This window comes from Cygnus olor, chromosome 2 (assembly GCF_009769625.2).
Source record: "Cygnus olor isolate bCygOlo1 chromosome 2, bCygOlo1.pri.v2, whole genome shotgun sequence".
Classification (NCBI taxonomy): Eukaryota; Metazoa; Chordata; class Aves; order Anseriformes; family Anatidae; genus Cygnus; species Cygnus olor.
This window is the reverse complement of record NC_049170.1, coordinates 21278967-21298914: the sequence shown is the minus strand read 5'-3', so window position 1 is coordinate 21298914 and position 19948 is coordinate 21278967. Positions and strand designations below refer to the sequence as shown.

Here is a 19948-nt window from a genome sequence, read left to right as displayed (position 1 = left end):
GAAATCAGCCCTCAAACATCCTGTTCACCACACTTGAGTGAAGGATTGGTCCCTAAAAGTCATATGTAAATAGAGTCTATTGGAAAGATCTTTTTTTTTTTTCTTTTTTTTCTGAAGACTTCACTGGCTTTCTTTGCAGTTTGACTGTTAAATGACCCTGTGAGTAATATGCTCTAGGACTTGTTAAGATTTCTGCTTCTAACTCCATACTCCTGGCAGATAGTGACAGATTAGTAAGAAAATGCTAAATGAGCTTCAGGTTCTTTCTGTGTGTTTAGTTAGGACTGTAAGGCTTTTAGCAGTAATACAATGAAAGAGTATGGGCTTGTCTTTCTTTCGTATGTACTATATCTTTAAATATTATTGCACCTGTAAAAATGGGGCTCATCTTGTTTGTTATCATTCATTTATCACTTCATTCCAATCTTTCCTTTTGTGTGCTGCCGGTCAAATCTTGGTGCATTGCTGTTTTCCAAGATCTGTTTTTCAGTACCATTTCTTATATTTATATATTAAAATACACTATTGAGATTCCTCCTCAGATGTACCTTTTTTTCTCCTGTGTTCTCTGCATTTCTCTCTGATTCCCCTCCTCCATTTTGCCTCGTTTTTTATTTCCTTATCTCTGATCTATCTCCCGTTCTGTTTCCTTTTCCACTGCCAGCTTTGCCTCTGCCCATTTACACCACCTGTTTTACAAGGTTTCTTCATAAATTCAGGAGTCCATATCACTGAAGTATTCATCTGATTGTTTAGCGAGGGCCAGCTCCATAAATAAAACAATAGTGTAATCCACAAGTAGACAGCCTCTTCAAGAAAACTTGAATAGGGAAGCTGAAGATGTTTTTTGGAAAACGTAATTATTGACCTATATTTAATAAGAGTTCCTAATGCAGCTTTTTGATGTGCTGCTGGAACTTGCCAACCATAGGAGATGCTGAACATCTCTTTTTGGTCAGATCCTGCTGCCCTGGGATCAGTACAGCAGAAATGCCCCAAAAGCAGCCTGTTTCTTCCCTTTCCCCTTGTATCTCACAGCTATTGCTGATCGTAATCAGGAGTTTCAATTTTATCAGGATTGCTTTTAGTTAGTTGTGTTTTTTTTTTTTTTTCCTGTTAGGAGAAATGATAAAGACTGCTCTGAAATGTGGGTTAAGTGTGGAATTTATCAGTAAATGCACAATCTTTAAAAGAAGAGTTGAAGTAATAATATCTTGCAGACTAATCAGGGTAGCACTACAGCACTTACTGCTGAACTGATGCATCTCAGTGATGAGTAAATCTATGCGAGTGTTGCTATGGGAATTTGGCTTACTGATGCTGGCTTGAATGCATGGACAGCCCTTATGTAATATTCATGACCTCTAGCACAGCTGCCATTGTAGTTCATAGAGAAAAATGCTACCAGATCCTGAGTTTTTAAAACTGTATTTCTATACATCCAGGCAATGTTCTCACTCCAGCTGGCATAAGATACAGTCTCTAGGTCTGACACCGTCTGAGACTATAAGACAACTTGTGAACAGTCAAAGTAGCAAAGGCAACTGCCAAAAACAGCCTTCTATAACAATGGGTAGTTCTAGTCGTGTATAAAACACAAAATGAATTATTTAAAACTCTTGTGCTTTGAAATAGATTGAAGCTGAAACTACATGAGCAGTTTGTTTCTTAAGCCAAATGTTTAAAAAAAAAAAAAAAAACGTTCCAGGCTGTAATGCATGGAAATAATTTTATTTAGTGGCTATGGCCATGCAATATTTAGTGTTAATACTAATACTTAATAATAATAAATAAAATATTACACATATTTGTCAGTTTCATTTAAAATAAATGTTTTTAAAGACTTAAATTAAACCTAACCCAGTAGCTCTGAAATATTATAGGGTATGCTCTTCTGTCTTCACTGGTGTTTCTTTACCTTCCTGAAACACGGTGAAATCAACGGAGCAGTAACTTCTGCTGGCGCTGCCTGGCTCCTGTGTGCAACCAGACTTGTTCCCCACAGGCAGCGGTTCCCTGGCTGCCTCGCCATCGCCAGCACCAGCTATCAGGCAGAGCCAAGTGACGCAGCTGCTTTAACTTTTCACCTTTTAATACTGTGAGTGGAAGTGTTGATCCTAAATAAAGTCATTATAATTCTGTTTGTCACAGGAATTAGAAAAGGCTGACATACATGAATAATGCAGCAGTGGAGAGAAAATGATAGTGAATTAAGGGTAGATTAAAAAAAAATGTTGAACTGTGTCACGCACTCGGTGAAAACACTTTAATGACATCCATTTTCCTTTCTTACAGCTAGGGAAAACACCTAAACTGTAGAGGAAAACTATACTAATAAAGCACACAATGGCAAATTGTTAGGCAGATTTTAAGGTTTTTAATTTTGGCTTTTTCTGGATTCTAATATCACATCCAATATGTACCCAGATAGGGTAATAAATAAAAAAAAAACTAAAAAGACTGTAAGAAAATATGCATTCTGGCACCTGGATTTTTAAAAGCATTGCTTCTCTAGAAAATGGTTAAGCAGATTTTGCTGACTCACTTTGGCATGAGATTTACTGTAAGGAAGCGGGGGGCACAGCGCATCTGTGGAATCATCCAGGGATGGAAAATGAAGAGGCAACAGATGAGGGTACCTGTGGGCCAGCAGCTATTCCCAGAGGAAACGGTTCTCCAAATGAAGCTGTTAAGCCTGAAGATAAAACGTTCTTGGTTAGAACAGTTTTACAATGCAAATTCTGAAAGGCGGATTTTTTATTTATTGATTATTTTTTGCATGGACTCCATAGTCTGTAGTATGAGGACTAGGTTAAAGCGGACCTGCACTGTGGCTGATGACGGCACACTAATGATGCTGAGATCTAAGGACTTTTTCTGATGCTGTTGCCAAATTTCATGTTTATATAAAAATCAGAATCTTATGCATTGATAAGTCAAAAAATAAGTTAGCCTGATGACACTACTTGCTTTTTAGTGATTATATTTTAAAAATTTGTCATTTCTACAGTCAGTAATTGTGTCCAGAATAGGAAATCTCAGTTCCTCTCAACTCTGCTTTGTTTGCAAGCCACCAACTACTCTACTGCCAGCATCCTTTTAGGAGTTTGTTAAAACTTGAAATATCTGTAATCCTGGTTTAAAAGTTAATTTTGATCATTTTTACACTAGGACTGTGAACCACTAAAATTTTGGTACCAAGTATCCCTTTGCTGACTCTTAGGCAGAAATACAGAGCAATAATGAAAGCTGACGTGTTGCTTTCTTGATGTGTGCTGTAGTAGTCGTGAGGGCTTGTGACTGCAACAGTGCAATGTCTTAAAGTGCGACACACTGCCCCATGCATGGTTTGGGGACCGTTGCTTTGAAATATCTAGCAGGCTGGGATAATGCCTACGTATCCCTGCAAGGCTGAAGGCATGAAAAAGATTGTCAGATGTAATTATCCAGTGCAGTGTGCCAAGACTAGTTATTTAAGTATTTATTCACTCTCAGGCAGGTTTCACAGCCTCTGAATGACCCCACGCTGCTAGCAGGCAGCTGCAAAGCTAGTTAAGGTATGTCTACTTAAGCTGCAGCAGCACTTTTGACAGACCAGAAGTGCCCATCATCTTGATGTGTGTCCTTATATTATGTCAGCATGTTACAGCATGGAGACCCTTTCCATTCTCTCTTAATTATGAGAACGCTGTGGTGCTGAACAGCATCCAAAGCCATAGCAACACAGGGTAGTGCTTTGTGTCAGCTGTTGTGTATGGTAATATTTCTTCATTGATTTCTTCTCATTTGCCATTTTGTTTTAGAATACTTCCAGTGCATGTTATCATTTAGACAGCTAATGTTGCGTATCAGAGTTGCTGGGATTACATGTGAGCTGGCACAGTAGTCTAGCTGGGATTAATGAGTTGTTGATCTAAAAGTACAGTTGCAAATCTGGTTGTTGCTTAGCTGGGGGCGAGTTCTGCATTGCTGGATCTGCTTGAATCAGGCTGCAGATACTCTTTTTTTTCTTAATTTTCTTCAGTCATTTCTGCTGTTTTTTTTTTTTTTTTTTTAAGATTGTAACACCGGGGCATCAAGCAGTTCTCTTTACACTGCTGTCTGTGACCTATAGTTTTCTTTTTGTCTTTGTTCATGACCTATTTTTTCTTCAACTTCAGTGTATAAGCTTGTTTTACATTAGCGCCTGTCATTATGGGCGTTATTTCCCTGAACATTTTATCCATTCTCACTGTTTGACTGCATTGTTTTGGGGACTAGAATAGTTTCTTCCAGTGGGGTCTCATGTAACCTGGAACCAAGTGCTCCAGAAATAGTACCGTCTCTAAAAAACATCTGTCACATCCCATTCATACTGTGATTACAGAGTGATCAAATCTGTTTCATAAGTATCCTTTCCTCTTCTGCTTCTTGAGGCTGAGTAGGGAAAAAAGTGTGGTGATACATTAACTCAGCCTAAATTTAGATACCTTACTTGAGATAGATCTTTTAGTATCCTGCAGCTCCTTGAATAATCAACAGAAAGAGATGGTTTGTCTCTGAGGAACAGAGACAGTTCTAAGAAAGTCCTGAGACAAGCATAGCTCATAGCTCTCTGCCAGCTCTTCACCTGCTGCTTTTGCACACTCCTGCTCTCTTAAGTAAGGATGCTTGGACCAGCCCTTGGTGTGGTTCAGGTGGCTGTGACCAGTGGGTCCAGGCGTGGGGCCAGATGCTGCTCTGTGTCTCAGCAGAGGCTGCACAGGGTTATGGGAATCATAGAAGAGGATGAGAAGTGGATTTGGGGACGCTATCTGTGACTGGTGCGGAGTGAGTGTGTTTGATGGGGCGTGGGAAAGGAGGAATTAAGATACGCCTTTGCATGCTGTTCAGGCTGGCACAAAGCGAGCAGTTCTGCTGATACAGATGTAGGTAGATGCTGCTGGTGGTTCTAAGCAAAGTAATTTCCAGTTAAGGCATATATTACCTGGTTCATTAACTTTCTTGAGGCTTATATTACTGTCTTACTTTTGCCAACATCTCAGACAGTATGCCATATTCCAGAACTTGACTCTTCTCAGCAGCTGGTCCAGCTTTCTCATGCCATTGTTTGTTTGTTTGTTTTTGAGAAGTTAACATATGCCTTTTTTACTTAGAGATTACTGTCTCAAAAATAGAGGGGAAAATAAGATTGCAAGACATAGGCCATTGTTAAAGGTAACTAAAATGTTTGTAACCACCTTAAGATAAATGCTGAGATTTTGTATCTGTATTATCTATTTTTGGGACAATTTGTATAATTTTGTCTTCTGTACTCTGGGCGATGTGTATTTCATACTTCAACTCCAACTTAATGTAAAATCTGTCTGGAGATTTTATCTTTTGTCTTTTATCTTTTAAAAACTATTTTTAAAAAGTATGTACGTATAAAATATATTCAAGTTAGGCATTATCAATGCAGGCTTATAGAAGCTGTGTGTGCTTATACATATATTTTTGCATTTTATATATTCATGTACAAATACATGTGTGTATATATTTTTGCATGTATTAGGTAAATAGAACAGGTGACTTGAATTAGCCATATTCTACAGCTGGTAACTTCCTATTTTAAAGTATTTATTTTGTACACAAGGAGAACTGTTGTACTAAAGGGTAAACTTCTGATGAAGTAGAAGTGTTTTATCAGAGATCAAAGTTTTCCTGTAATCAAAGCTGATGGGACTGCCAGGAAGCAGGAATGAGATGGAGAAAGGACTTCAGTATATCTGCCAGTAGATCACCATGCAGAGGTGCCTCAGCTTGCACTGCTGGACATGATGAGGTTCTGTGTCTTTGAGAACAGTTCAGTGGTAGAAAACAAAACTTTAGTTGTCCAACCTAGCCAAAGTGCACATTTTTCAGCCCCCAGGTATGGTTCTTGAGTCATAGGCAAAGATCTGTAGAGTCTGACTCCCCTCCTTCCTCTCTTAAAAAACAAACAAACAAAAACAAGAAGGAAGAGTAAAGGAGGTGGGGAGGGGGAATTATCTGTTTTTGTTTTTATGCTTAATCAGGAAAAAAAATGGTTGGAAGGTTGAAAAATAAGTGTGTTTTTTTTTCTTCACAATTACATCTTGTTTTATAACATTATACATAAGATGCCGATGAGTTCTAACTATAGGTAGCAGTAGAGTGTTTTGGTACAAAATTAGACTGACATCAGATGCTAATTCAAAAGTGTTTTCTTAGGAAACTTTAATTACATAAACTAGTCGTTGGCTGTGTAAAACTTAAAGAGAAAATCAGTAGGAGCCCAAAGTAAACCAATGATACCTGGGAGGAAGATGTATTCCCAGGTTAGGAACATTTTAAGTGCAAAACTCAGCTTGAACTGTGAACAGTGTCTGGTTTCTGTGTTAGTCATAGTATGACAAAAATTCATTAAAAACATTTGAAGATTCAGAGAAGGCCCCAGTGAAGAATAGAATTCCTGGTTGTTTTCCTGTCATCTTTTCTTCTATATTCTATGTAAAACCAGTGCATACCCTAGAGCAAAAACAAACAAACAAACAAAAAAAAACACAGCCATGGTGTAAACTTACCCTAACATTCACTTGCAGAGCCTGTACAAACCTCAGATCACCTTCTCTGTACCTCCAATCCTGCATTGACATTTTCCTCTGGCATTTCATATTCACCTGGCAATCAAATACTTTTATTGGATCTGATATGAAATCTTAAATAACTTCTAGGTGGTATTCTCTAGCTTTAGCTGAGAAGGTATCCACTGAAATATTAATTGTTGCACTCATTTTTCTTGAAAACCCTTCTTTATATATTTGGCAAGGAGGAGATGATGATAATTTCATCCAGGATTTTTTTAATTTTAAATCCAGCGTTATTGATAGCATCACATGTGCATGCTACCTAAGTTTTAAAAAGTGGTACAATGATGATCAATACAGCTGTGCAAACAACTAATGTGTTACTGATAGTGGTCGAGAGAATACTATGGTTTCTTCCATTTTAATTTTCTTTACAATATCCAGCTGTACTGTACCTGGACTCCTCCCTGTCCATATCAGGAGAATTTTACCATGCTGTAATTATTATATTATTTTTTTATCCTTTCAGTTGCCTCCAACAATTGGCATGAAATCATGAGTTTCTGTTTTGTTTATTATTCTTGGAGATGAGACTCCTTTCTTGCTTCTTTATAACTGTTACAAAATTCTCTTTCCCTGCTAACAATTAAACCATTTTTTCTTATGAGTATAAAATTTGTTCTTTTTTGTTCCTGGAAACGTATGATAGTACATCAGTGACAAAATACAATATTTAAGATAAATGTATGACTGAAATACATATCAATAAGACTGTCCTTTATTCTTTTTTTGGGAATCTTATCCGGTAGATGCCTATTTTCAAGGTGACCTGCTGTTTATTATATTTGGAATCCAAAATACAGTTTGAAACTCCAGCCTTGTTTTCAGTACTTTGAACTGATCTGCATTTGACAAGTATGGAAAGCAGGGATCCACCCCCTGGTTTCGGCTTTTATTTTGCAAGTATTCTTGTGTTATTGATCCACAAACTGTCCTTTTTTCAGTGACTGAAGGAAAAGTGAAGGCAAAAAACATCTTGAAAGGGAAGATGAAGGCTCAAGCTGCAGCTGCTTTGATTGTTTTGACTAGAGATGTCAGAATGTTGAAGTAAAGGAAGAGATGCTCTTCTGCTTTTTGACTCCATCTTTTCTGCCAATTATTTGTAAATTGAGTTTTAAAATGCTGTTGGCTTCTAATAGTTCACTTGAAATGAAACAGATGAACAAAAGCACTTGGGGTTCCTATAACTCCAGGTCAGCTCAGTCTGTCATGAAAGAGATGCTTCCTGACTGAAATAAAAATGAGGAGAAATGCTGAGTACCTGCCATCTTGAGACTCAGCTGTACACGTTGCTTTTAGTAATCATCAGTAATAAATGGCAGTAATTGGAAAGGGAAATATATTTCTGACTTTCAATAATAGTCAAATTACAGTTGAAAGTATCCCTCCCAGAGGAGCTGTAAGGAAGCTTGCTACATTTATCACAGTTTTTTCATTATTTTGACTCCTTACTCCTTTTTTTTTTTTTTTTAGCAAGTCAAATGACTCATACACAGAAGAGCATACTTTCTTGTGTTCTCCCCTAGTGTTAATTCAGCAACTGTGGTATTGCTTGATATCTTCTGCCTTTATAGCAGGCCTCGTGTGCTCTGTGGACTTGAATTTGTGTGGCTTCCTTGTCTGGTGGGGCTAACCATGGGCCTTCCTCGTCTTGCTGCCTCTCCTGGCACTTGAGTTGTCAAACGCAGGATCAGGGAGCATAGAATCATAAAGGTTGGAAAAGCCCTCCAAGATCATCTGGTCCAACCATCCCCCTACCACCAATATTGCACACTAAACCATGTCCCTGAGTACCACGTCCAACCTTTCCTTAAATGCCCCCAGTGACGGTGACTCCACCACCTCCCTGGGTAAACAGTTCCAACACCTAACCACTCTTTCTGAGAAGAAATTTCTCCTAATTTCCAGCTTAAACCTCCCCTGGCACAACTTGAGGCTATTCCCTCTAGTCCTATCACTAGTTACCTGCGAGAAGAGGCTGACCCCCAGCTCCCCACACCTTCCTTTTAGGTAGTTGTAGAGAGCAATAAGGTCTCTCCTGAGCCTCCTCTTCTCCAGACTGAACAACCCCAGTTTCCTCAGCCACTCCCGATAAAACTTATGCTCCAGGTCCTTTACTAACTTCATAGCCCTTGTCTGGACATGCTCCAGGGCCTTGATGTCTTTCCTGTAGTGAGCGGCACAAAACTGAACACAGTACTCAAGGTGCAGCCTCACCAGAGCTGAGTACAAGGGGACAATCGTCTCCCTGGTCCCACTGGCTACACTATGTGTCATCATAAGCTGCTGAAGGACTATTGACAGAGCTCCCCATCTCTTGGATGATGGGCAGTATTGCTGCACCACCTCATAGTTTTCAGATAATAATAATAAAAATTACCTGCTCAAAGACAGACATCTCTAACCACTCTCAAAACACCTTTACTCCAGAAGAGAGATTGGCAACAAATAGTCTATTCCAACCATGTTGGGTGTTGCACAGTAGAATTAGGCAGAGTCCTTATCCTTCTTTCCCTGACAGAAGGATGAGGAAGAGTTGTGTTTCCAGTGTTTGTTCCTGTTCTGCTGGGAGTGACTTTAGGAATGGGATGGCTCCAAAAGCTTGTGACAAAGGAGGTTGGTGCCTCCTTCTTGCAAGGGTAAACCTGTGGAGCTGTGTTGCCATATATGTGCTATGCATGTGTGAACTCACAGAGGGAAGGATTCCCTACTCCTACTTTTAAACTCCCTCAACATAAAATCACCAGATTAAGTCATCCAGCATAAAACTGTTTCCTTGCTGTTTGTTCATCCAGAGCAATAGCTCATCTTGGAATTTGGCTCATTGCTGGTAAAAGCTTCAAGGCAAGCTCTCAAACTGAGTTTCATTAGAAAGCCTGTGATGGAGTTGCAGGCCTGAGGATGAGGAAAGGGCAAACAAGGCAAAATAGTTTTTGGAAAGAAATATGGACATAATGTGGATTGATTCATGCAGACTTGTTCTGTGATTCAATTTGAAGATCTGGGGAAAGGAGGAGATGGAAAGAATTTAACATTGACATTCTTGACCAATGTTTGGATTTGGGAGACTCAATTTTATTTTGCATATCTCAGACTTGACTCTCTTCCCATCGCACCTTTTGGTTATGCTTTGTCTCTGTCAATGTGGTTTCATGACAGCATCTTTGGTTCCAAAATATTAGTCTAAGAAGTTTCAGTTCAGCAGCTGCTCTGATCATTTATTTCAGTAGCGTTATTTCATAGTTGTGTCAGTAGACCACACCGATGGTCAGCAGACCACGATGCAGCCTCACAGGCAGCAATGTGCAGTAGCATGGGAATGTGGACTGAGACTGAAAGCTCCATACAACAAGAATGGGAAAAAAAAAAAAAAAGTGCACACTTTTCAGCTGAGAAATCCTTTATATTCAGTTTCCTACTGCTGAAAACAGGAATCCAGACAAATATAAATCAACAGCTGGAACATACAACATGCATGCCATTCTGCATGCATCTTTCATGTCACTGCAGAGAGACTGATTTCTGTTTATTCATGACTGGGGTCTTGAAGCCATGATCATTAATTCTAGGCACAGTGAATATGTCTCCTGGTACACGACTTCCCGCAGATTTTCCCTGTATGTTTTAATCCTGATTTGAAGCTCTCACCACAGTGGTCTTTTATCAGAACAAAAAAAAAAAAAAGTGCTAGATGTAATAAACCATGCCCACAAAAGCAAACTCCTTTATGAGAGCCTGGAATTGCAGAGATGAAAAGCTGCTAAATATGCCATAACTTTATCTTATTCTCAAATGTTTGAAAAAAACTAAAATTCATCATACTGTGCTTTAATAGTAGGCATTTTATTAATTGTGGATACGGGAAATAGTTCTCTTTCTGAAAAGTAATAATTAAGTCCTTACTGATACTGTCAGGTTTCATATGCGTGTATGTAAAACAAAATTACTTCAAGTTTTAAATCAGTTTCTTTGAGATGTTGCATCAAGCATATTTTTCTGAGATGGATCACTTACATGCTCATATGGAGTGTTCACTGGCAGTATTGCTATGGTATTGTATATTTATATTGTTTATCTTTCTAGATAATCATAGCATCAACCTCTAGAAATTATAAAAAATACTATTCCAAATCTTGACTTTCATCAATAAACTCACTTCTTTTTATCACCTTCTGTAAGCTGGAACTAAATCAAGAACCTCTATGTCAAGACCCACAAATGTTTTCTTTCTTATTAAAATGGGTATTTTTGTTTTAAGTATTTTTTAAGTATTTTTTTTTAATGTTTTAAGTAGAAATAAAAGAAAGTAAGTGATAACATAAACACAAGCGTTTATGCAGCTAGAGAAAAGTTAATGCACTTGCCCACCTCAAATTTAGGGCTAAGAAATATCTTAGTATTTATTAGAAATATTGGAGAAATAGGTTGGATTCCATTTCTCATCATTTATAGCAAACACTTCAGTTTGTCTCTCTTGCTCATTTCCATGTTTCAATCTTTTATTTTAAAGCCATTCTGCTTGGATAAAATATGTTTATAGAAACAAGTCATCTACTTTGAATGTCCTGACATTCTTTCCTTCTTTAACTTGGTTGACACATTTTCTAACAAGCTGAAAGTTAGGTGGAAATAAAAGGGGGAGGATGTCTTATCAAATTACTGAAATCTGTTGATGCTCTTTTGAGTGGAATAACTTTGAATGGGAATAGCAGATAACATGTTGGGGCAGTTCAGAGCATATTGTTTGAATTTAACTGGTAAATTAAGCAGTTACTCAAGGTTTAAGAACCCAAATTTATCTTCTTCAAAGAATATAAATTAATTCAGCATTGTGGTCACACATATTACTTTAAGAGTGTCAAAATATGTTTTAGCAGATTTCTTTTTCACTTATTGCAGAATTCTAAACCTTAAAAGTATATTCTTTAAATTCTCCTTATTGTAGATTTTTGCTCAGCTAAAGAGGTTTTCAGTTACTTTTTGATTGGCATTCTCAATATATTCTGTATTTTTTGTGACTTAGGTTTTTCACACTCTATATAAGGTTTGAGATTTTTAGTACAGTAGAAGGAAATGAAGCTGTTAAAAATCCAGCAAATTAAGTGCATGATTCCTTTTAGCAGCAGTTGAATAGCTGCTCTATGTTGCTTTAACTATATTAAGGACAGTAACAGCTTCAGTACATGCTGGGTCCTGTGTGAAATCAGTATCAAGTATGCACAGGAAAAAAACCTTTTGCAGGGGTGGGGGATGCACATGCTCTTGCATAACACTGTCAAATTTAGCAGTAAGTTGAATAACACCTAAAGAAATTTCAAGTGTGGAGAGTAAAACTTCTCTAAGTATCTGTAAAATGACATGATGGCTATGAAACACTGTATTTTAGCAACAAGCATCTCTGCTCCAATGCACCAGTCATTGTTTATCCTATGAAAGAGTGCTGGGTGTGTGGGGTCGGTGGTGTTGCAGGGTGTTGCAGAGATCTTTTGAAGCTCGGGCTCCTGGCCTAGTGGGAGGTGTCCCTGCCCATGGCAGGGAGTTGAAACTGGGTGATCTTTAAGATCCCTTCCAACCCAAACTGTTCTGTGATTCTATTTCTGCACTTCTTTGGCTATTGCCAAATATCCCTTTGAGTGTCAACTGTCTCCAGCCAGGCTGTCTGAAACATATATTCTGATTTTGGGTGACCTTCATCAAAAAGAGATGACAACAAAATACAGGAAACTAGCCACTGTCTCTATCATATCTCTGTTGCATAAAATGCACTTGTAATGGAAGGTATTAACACTTCTGCCTGGCTCATTCTTTGCATAAATTTTCTTTACACATTTGCCTTGTTTGAAATTTTCAGAGCAGGTAGACCTGTCTGTATGACTATTGGTACACGTTTTGTATGATAGCTTTTGGTCAGTTGTGTTTATGGTGTCTTTTGATGCCAGATTCTTGTTTGACATCATATGTAAACATGCCATATACTTGCAGTTCACTGTATGTTGTCTATCGTTACAGAAAGTTGCTTCATTTTAGGAAGTAAAATAAAATAGGAGGTAAAATCTCACAATTTTTCAGTGAACATTCTGTAAGTATTTCTAATGTCTTTTTCATTTTTTATTCCCTTCTGAGTCCCAACATGCATTTTCTCAGCATCTCCCCTCCTGGGATGACCAACAGAAGCTTTAACAGCTTTTAGAGTCTGCTTTTAGAGATGGAAAAGATTCAGGTTGCTTCCACTCCCTGACCAGCAGCTCAAAGATTTTAACAACCTTGCTAAAAGCCAGCTCACACTGGCGTGCTGGAAGCTGGCTGTGGCCAGTGGGTGGTACTTAGACCCACACTGACACTGTCCTGCTTCCAGTCACCTGCTTTGAAATCTGATTTCAGCACAATCAGAAGGAAAATTCATTGGATGGACTTCATTGCAAAGCACATTTAATAGATTTATTTAGTGACACATAGATAATGCTTAAATGATTATTTCATCTTAGGGTCACGTTTGGATGAATAGGAGAAACGTATATTTTAGTGTTATTCTAGAACTTGAAGGAAAAAAATCTGTCATATATTAAATGGCCTCTAAATCACTCCTACTTTCCCTAACGTGGAAAGGTGGTAGGTAGGCTGCATGTGCAGAAAGCCAGTTTTGAGTAACATATTTTGTTTACTGTTGAACTTTTAAATTGTAATATAAATCTGTATTCAAGCCTGGGATTAGTCATTAAATTTAGCCTAGTTAAAGTAGAAGGCAGCAGATAGAATTTAGCAATTTATTTTTAATGACTCCAATCAGCTCAGAATGTCTATCAGTGCTGGCATTTATTACGTTTATAATTTATGTATACAAATGATAGATACAGGTAAAGAAATGAGCCTGCATTGATTGTGGAAGAACTCTAAAAGTGGCCACTCATGTTTTTACTAGCAAATTGTCAAATCCCACCACTGTGGTGTCCTGTGTGGAAAAAAGAAGCTGAATTCACATGAAAGAAATGGCAAGTTTCATTTTTATAGCATAAGAGAAATCTAGACTGTAAATTTCACCAGTAAATGTCTTAAAACTTTTTTCACTTGTCCGGATTCCCTGTCAAGGCATGAACCTCATTTTCCGGGATTCACGTAAGACTTTGCGGGCTCTGTATACTCTGCATGCTGACCAAGCAGGAAGTCAATGAAGTGGCTTTTTGGCCTTAGCCTTTGGAATGATTGCTGCCTCTTTATTCCCCATGTTGTTTTCCCATGTTCTCATGTTCTTTAAATACTGTTTTGTTGGTGTTGTTTTTGTTGTTTGTTTGTTTTTACATCTTCCTTCGGTACCTAAATCTCTGAGGTCTCCTTCCTCAGCATGCATTTTTTTGCCGTGCTGGAATGGTAAACATGAGTAGGCATTGTAATCTATGATTTTTGTGTTCCATTTTTTGTACGTATCTGCAGTTTTCCTGTTGTGTTTTTTTTTTTTTTCCCCAAAATAAAATATCATAGTTTGAATGAATGATCATGTCTAGTGCAACATATGTGACATATTCAGTGGAGACTTTTAAGTGAATTTGCTATCTCTGGATAGAACTGAGCAGAGTGACCAGTGCTCTTAATTCCTTCCCATGTGCTGTACAACAACTCTGCCTCCCTCTCATTCAAGCCTTATTTCTCTTGGATTTCATTTGCAAACTTCTTATAGTTTTATAATTATTTGTTGATCTTTAAAAATGCTGTATTATTTTGCTTGTGATTTTTAATACCCTTCGATATTTTAGCTTGTGGAAATAAAATGTCAAAATGGTTACCTTTTGTTTAGTACCTTGGATAACGTTTTCTGGCTATCCTGTGTACTTATGTCAATGTATTGCATAAACAGGGTGAGATGTGGCTGTTTTCTCTTTACTAAACTTGATTTTCAAGATTGACAAAGACTCTTACATGATTACATGTATTACTGAGTTGTCCCCCTGCCATGCTTGCAGTTGTTCTTCTGGTCATTTTTAAAACAGGGAATCAGTGGTGACATTGGCAATATTGCTCACATTGTAAGTTGAGTTATTCTCTCATGATAAAAACACTGAAGCCTCAAAATGATGAAAGCCCTGTGGTCCTGATTTTGGCACCTCTCTTTTATTATGTACCATCCACTTAATACCGAGTGTGTTCAAAATCAGCTTGGGATGTTTCTCAAGAACTTGGTAGCTTCTTCAAGATTTGGAAGTTATGAATAGATTTCTACTTGTATTATTTATTTTTATAGTTTGTGGAAGTTCAGCTGTTTTAAAGTCTTCTAATATCAGATACTTCTTTCTTTCTTTCCTCAAAGATAACTACTGTTCCACAGTGTTTGAGTTACTGTTACTTCATTATTATTATACTGTTTATATATTTATAAATATATTTAATATATATATATTATATATATTTATATATTATTATACTGTTACTGTTGCTTCATTATTATTATTTTGTTGGTTGGTTTCTTTCTTTCTTTGCTTTCTTGCTTAAAGTTGAAACATCTCCTCCTCTCCAGTTTGTGCCTTATGATCACAAAGACTTCAAGGTATGCAGAATACTGGTAAATGCAGCTGTCTGCAGGAGTATCAAATGGGAAACGCCATATCTATAGTTGATAGCTTTTAAATGATGATGCTCTTCTGTGCTGGTGAAAAATCACAAGCTTAGATTTCTTGTATTTTAAGGTGGTATAGTTTTACCATGTTTGGTGTATAAAAGTAAAATGGAATGTTCATAATTTTTTGAAGAATGTAGAATCAGAAAGTGTGTGCTTCTAAATTTTGCATTTAGGCAAAAAAATGGGTTACAGCATTTTGAGACAAAAATGGTTATGGACATGGTGCTGGAAGCTGCAAGCTTTCTGGAATATGAGATAGTGTGTGTAGCGTCCATTACTTAATTAATGTAACCTCTTTGTGGGAATCATCCTGTGGCAAAATTGCTTCAGAATTTTTAGAAACTTGTTGAAGACATTAGCAGTGATTTGCCAGTACAGATAATGCCACCTCAGCTATCTCTGTTGCATTTGCTTTCCTTACAATGAATTTCCCTTGCCATTCTCCCTTCGCATATAGATCTTAATGAGGGAGGAATATTGTCTTTCTGTGGAAAGTAGGTGTAATGATTGAAAATCTACTGGTCTGGGTGATACTGAACTGTGGATAATGTTCATACATGAAGCACGTTTATATATATCTCTCTTTCAACATGACTATGCAAAGGCGCATTGGATAATAAACGTTGGATCTCTGAGCTTGCAAAGGTACTTAATGTCTTCCTTCAGCAAACATATTCTCTAAGTTTATGTAATAGTGGGCAGTAGCTTACAAATCGGGAACACTGAAAGGTCTGTTCTCTTTACTGCAAAAGAGAATTTGCAAACACTAAAATCAGACAAAATTACAGTCATCAGCATTATGCATGAAAAGGATAAAGGCAGCGACAATATTTGCCTTGAATTCTGGATGTGACTCTATCTTTATTCTGTTTAGGAACGTTTGGTACTTTTAAGAGCTAAATACAGCTCTTAACAATGTAAAACTGAACATTTTTACCCAAAAGATTCCTCTTATTCTTGTCCTTTCCAGATATGTGAGCATGAACAGGAGAAAAAAAAAATCCAATTGAAAATCTGATTTACAGTCTTGCGGGGGCAGAATTTGTTACATGTTTGCCTTATTTTTTTGATGTAGCTTGGTTTGAAATTTCAGGAGACCAAGGAAAAGTTTAACTGCAATGTCATACTTGCTTGGAAAAAACATACAGCCTTTCAAACCTAACTTCAAACCAGAAGAAAACTGGTGCAGCATGATTGGGTCTATTCCTGTTTGCTTTGCTTTACCTTTGTGTTTAGTAATTTGTTTTGAAAAGTACAACTTCTTCAATAGTTTGCCCATATTTCTACAAATGAAGTTTCTCTTTATAACAGAAAAAAGCATAAATCCAGTAAACTTTGGTTTTGGGTTATTTATTAGTTGTAGTAATTAAAAATGAATGCATTGCGAGTCCTGAACCTTGAAAAGAGTTGAATGAAGATATGAGAAGTATGACTTTAAAAAGACATGTCTGGATCATTCTTAGACAACTTCAAAGCAAATAATTTGAGTGATACGGGAAAAAGCAACCCCCTCCTCCCACCCCCAAACAAAAACACAAAAACAAACAAACAAACAAAAACCAGTCCCACAGTTATTTAATGCTGTCCATTTGTTGAGCTCGGTTTTGCTAGCAACATGCATTTTTCGAGGAGGTAAAAAATGTTGAGCTTTCTCTATTGTAATCTGTAGGAAAAATGAGCCAGATTTTTCTTTTCCCTACCAATACCAACATGATTTAGGTGGACTGACCTTTTGGGAGGCAGTCCTAATGTTCCAGCTGCTTTCGTACAAGGATGTTTTTCTCAGAAAGGATGTTCTTTTTATCACATTTTTTTTTTCTTATCAATTTGTTGCATCTCAGTTACAGAATAGGTTGGTTGAATTATTACCAGTTTATGGCTCACAAATTGGCTTTGGAGAAAAGAAAGCTTTTTATTTGGAAAGCCAAGATTTCATTGCTAGCTCAGTGAATTAACTATTATTTCAATTTCAGCAGTTTCAAATTATATGCAATTAAATTATAGATACTTTCTACAGTGCACCTCTGGGTCCCAGCACTGAAGGGAGCAGTTGGGATTAGGGTTGGGAAACAGGGAATCATCAGTGTGGAGTCCTGTAAGAGGAGGAGTACAGTGCTGATGTTGGTGCTTTCTTCTTCCTCAGTATAGCATCCATCTTGGGTTGTACTCTGTCAGCGTGCTTTGTGGTTTGCACTTCCTTCGTTGGGCTGTAACTTCACTTTACAAACAAAGATGTTATTTTATGCTGGATACTGGTTCTTTGCTCTCTTTCTACCCCTAAGACTGTTCTATGCACGTGGGTTGTGATGGATGGGTTGCTTCTAGGTTGCTTCTAGCCATTGGACTTCCATGGTTGTCCTGTGCCTGCACATTCAGGGCTCTGCCTTCCTCCTGTGCCTGTACTGTCTGCTGCATTTTATTCTAAAGTCATATCCTGTGCAGAGTGCACTGCCTAATTCCTTGTTATTACTATCTATGAGTTGCAAAAGTATATTTAATAGGCATTCTACAACACAGTTGTAAAAAGCTAAGAGAAAGGTAAAGCAAAGTATTTGTGCCAGTCACCTGGATACTAGGTAATTTCTGCTACAAGCTAAAGCAAGTCTCCAGGCAGGGCAAGGTAAGATTCTCATGCCTGTGCTACTAATTTAACATGCAGTCTGTGGCCTGTTACAAGAAACAACAGCACTTTATCTGCCCTGTTGTAAGGCTGGATGGCATTTCTCCTATTTTCTCCCCTGAGCTGCTGAAAGCAGTAGCTTTGTACAGATACCAGACAGGTGTCGTGGTAGCACAGAGTTCTTGAGAGGCTGGGCAGAATTTTGTCCAGTTCCTCCTGACAGAGTTAGATGAGAAGAGAGGATGTGGCAAATGTCTGTTGAAAGAGGGGAGGGAGAAAACCCCAAAATACTTCAAAGCAAAAAAGCAAAACATAGGACATCTGAGAACCATAGTTGGTGATGATGAATCAGCCATGAAGGGAAGAAAAGTAATGGGAAGAAAGATCAGAGAAGTAAATGCAATTTCCCTGTTTAGCTGCAGACCTCAAGAAGTCACAAGCTGAACACTGAAAACAATGTCATTTATGAAATTCACTCCAAAGTTTCTGAGCCTTTAGGCAAGGTTTGGGAAATATCTTCAAACCTTCTTTCACAATTGCAAGGACTGGAATACTAGTTTTATTTTTTTATTTTTAATGAAAGCTGTCATTCTAGCTAAATCATAGTTTTTTAAGACCACAGGCTATAAGAATAAGGACTAAATAATCCAGCATTTATAAAATAACGCATATGGCAATACTACGCGCTTGCTTTCAGAAAGCTAACAGGGAGGATTGAGAAATGCAAACGTTCTGTATCGTTTCACCCTTGAACACTCTTACCCAGTGCATGCAGCCATCTGTACATCTCCTGCTCGTTTTTGTTTTAAATCTTAAAAGCTGAATAACTGCAGCAAGTAACTTAGTCAGACTTAGATACTCCAGTACATTAGGGACTTCCTGAGTTCAAGTGTTCTGGGAATAAATGGAGTTGGTGAAGATAATAGATGAAATGTTAAGAGATTTCTGACATTTAGAAAGACGATAATATCTGTTTATATTTTGTGACAAAGGCTATAGATAGATCACAGAATCACAGAATCATCTAGGTTGGAAGAGACCTCCAAGATCTCTCTCCATTTTTTTTTTTTTTTTTTTTTTTTTTTCCCCTGAACTGAGTTTGTATCTCTAAAACCATTTTGAAAAACGTATTTAAAATGTACAAATGCCTTGATGGGAGACTAATTTTCCAAAAAGGAAACCAGTTTTCTTGTGAGAAACCTTAATGCTGTCTGTCCAGTGACTGCAGTCAGATTTGAGTGAAGAACCTCACAGAAGAGCCATAAAGCATCTAGATTTAGTCACTGTTGTCATATTTCTATATTTAATCAAGAGTTATTATAGAAATACTCCTTTTAAAGTAGTAACAGTGTCATATGAGGATTATCTCAGAGGACTGCTTGTATCTCTTATGGTTATGACCTAAATTATCTATATCTAGAGCATACCACACATCTTAATACCTGTGATTTCATGGTTTCTACTGGGCACTTCAAGGTTTAGTCAGTCCTGCATATGTGCAAGTAGCAACATAAGCTTCCTTACTGTGGCTTTTTAGACCTGCGCAGCATCTTGCCACGCTCCCATTCTTTAAACTGGCTACTCTGCAGAGGGAGAACAAAGACAAAACTGTTTGACACCATCTTAATCTATGTATGCTTTGTAGTTATCCTTGTTTTGTTTCAAAAATTTTGTAGGGTTAGTAAGTTTGTGTTCTTAAAGGAGAGATTTACCTTTTCCTCCTTGGAAAACGTATGACTCGAGATTGCTCTTTCACCAACTTCCCCTCTGACACTGCTTCTTCAATGTAATATTTTTTGCACTAGAGGTTATAGATATAATTTCTTAATTACCCTATGTGATGATTGGTCATTTTTTTGTCCAGGATTAATGTTGAATGAAAAGTCATTTATAATTATTGCATTCAAGTAATAGCTCTCACAACTGATATGTTTTTGTATATTAGTTATAAATGTTGCTAATGGAAATAGTAACATTGAGTGGAGGACACTAACCCTGCTAAATTGATATGGAGTATACAGTTATATAATTGGAGAGCTAATTGAGAATCAAGAATATTGTAGTAAATGCAAGATTGTTGGTGGCCATTCAGTG

At 37.5% G+C, this 19948-nt stretch overlaps 1 protein-coding gene across 15 annotated transcripts in view; it reads left to right on the top strand.

Annotated features, from left to right (window-relative positions):
- Positions 1 to 19948, top strand: part of CACNB2 (calcium voltage-gated channel auxiliary subunit beta 2) — a 245833-nt gene that overhangs the window by 163630 nt on the left and 62255 nt on the right. The window lies entirely within an intron of this gene.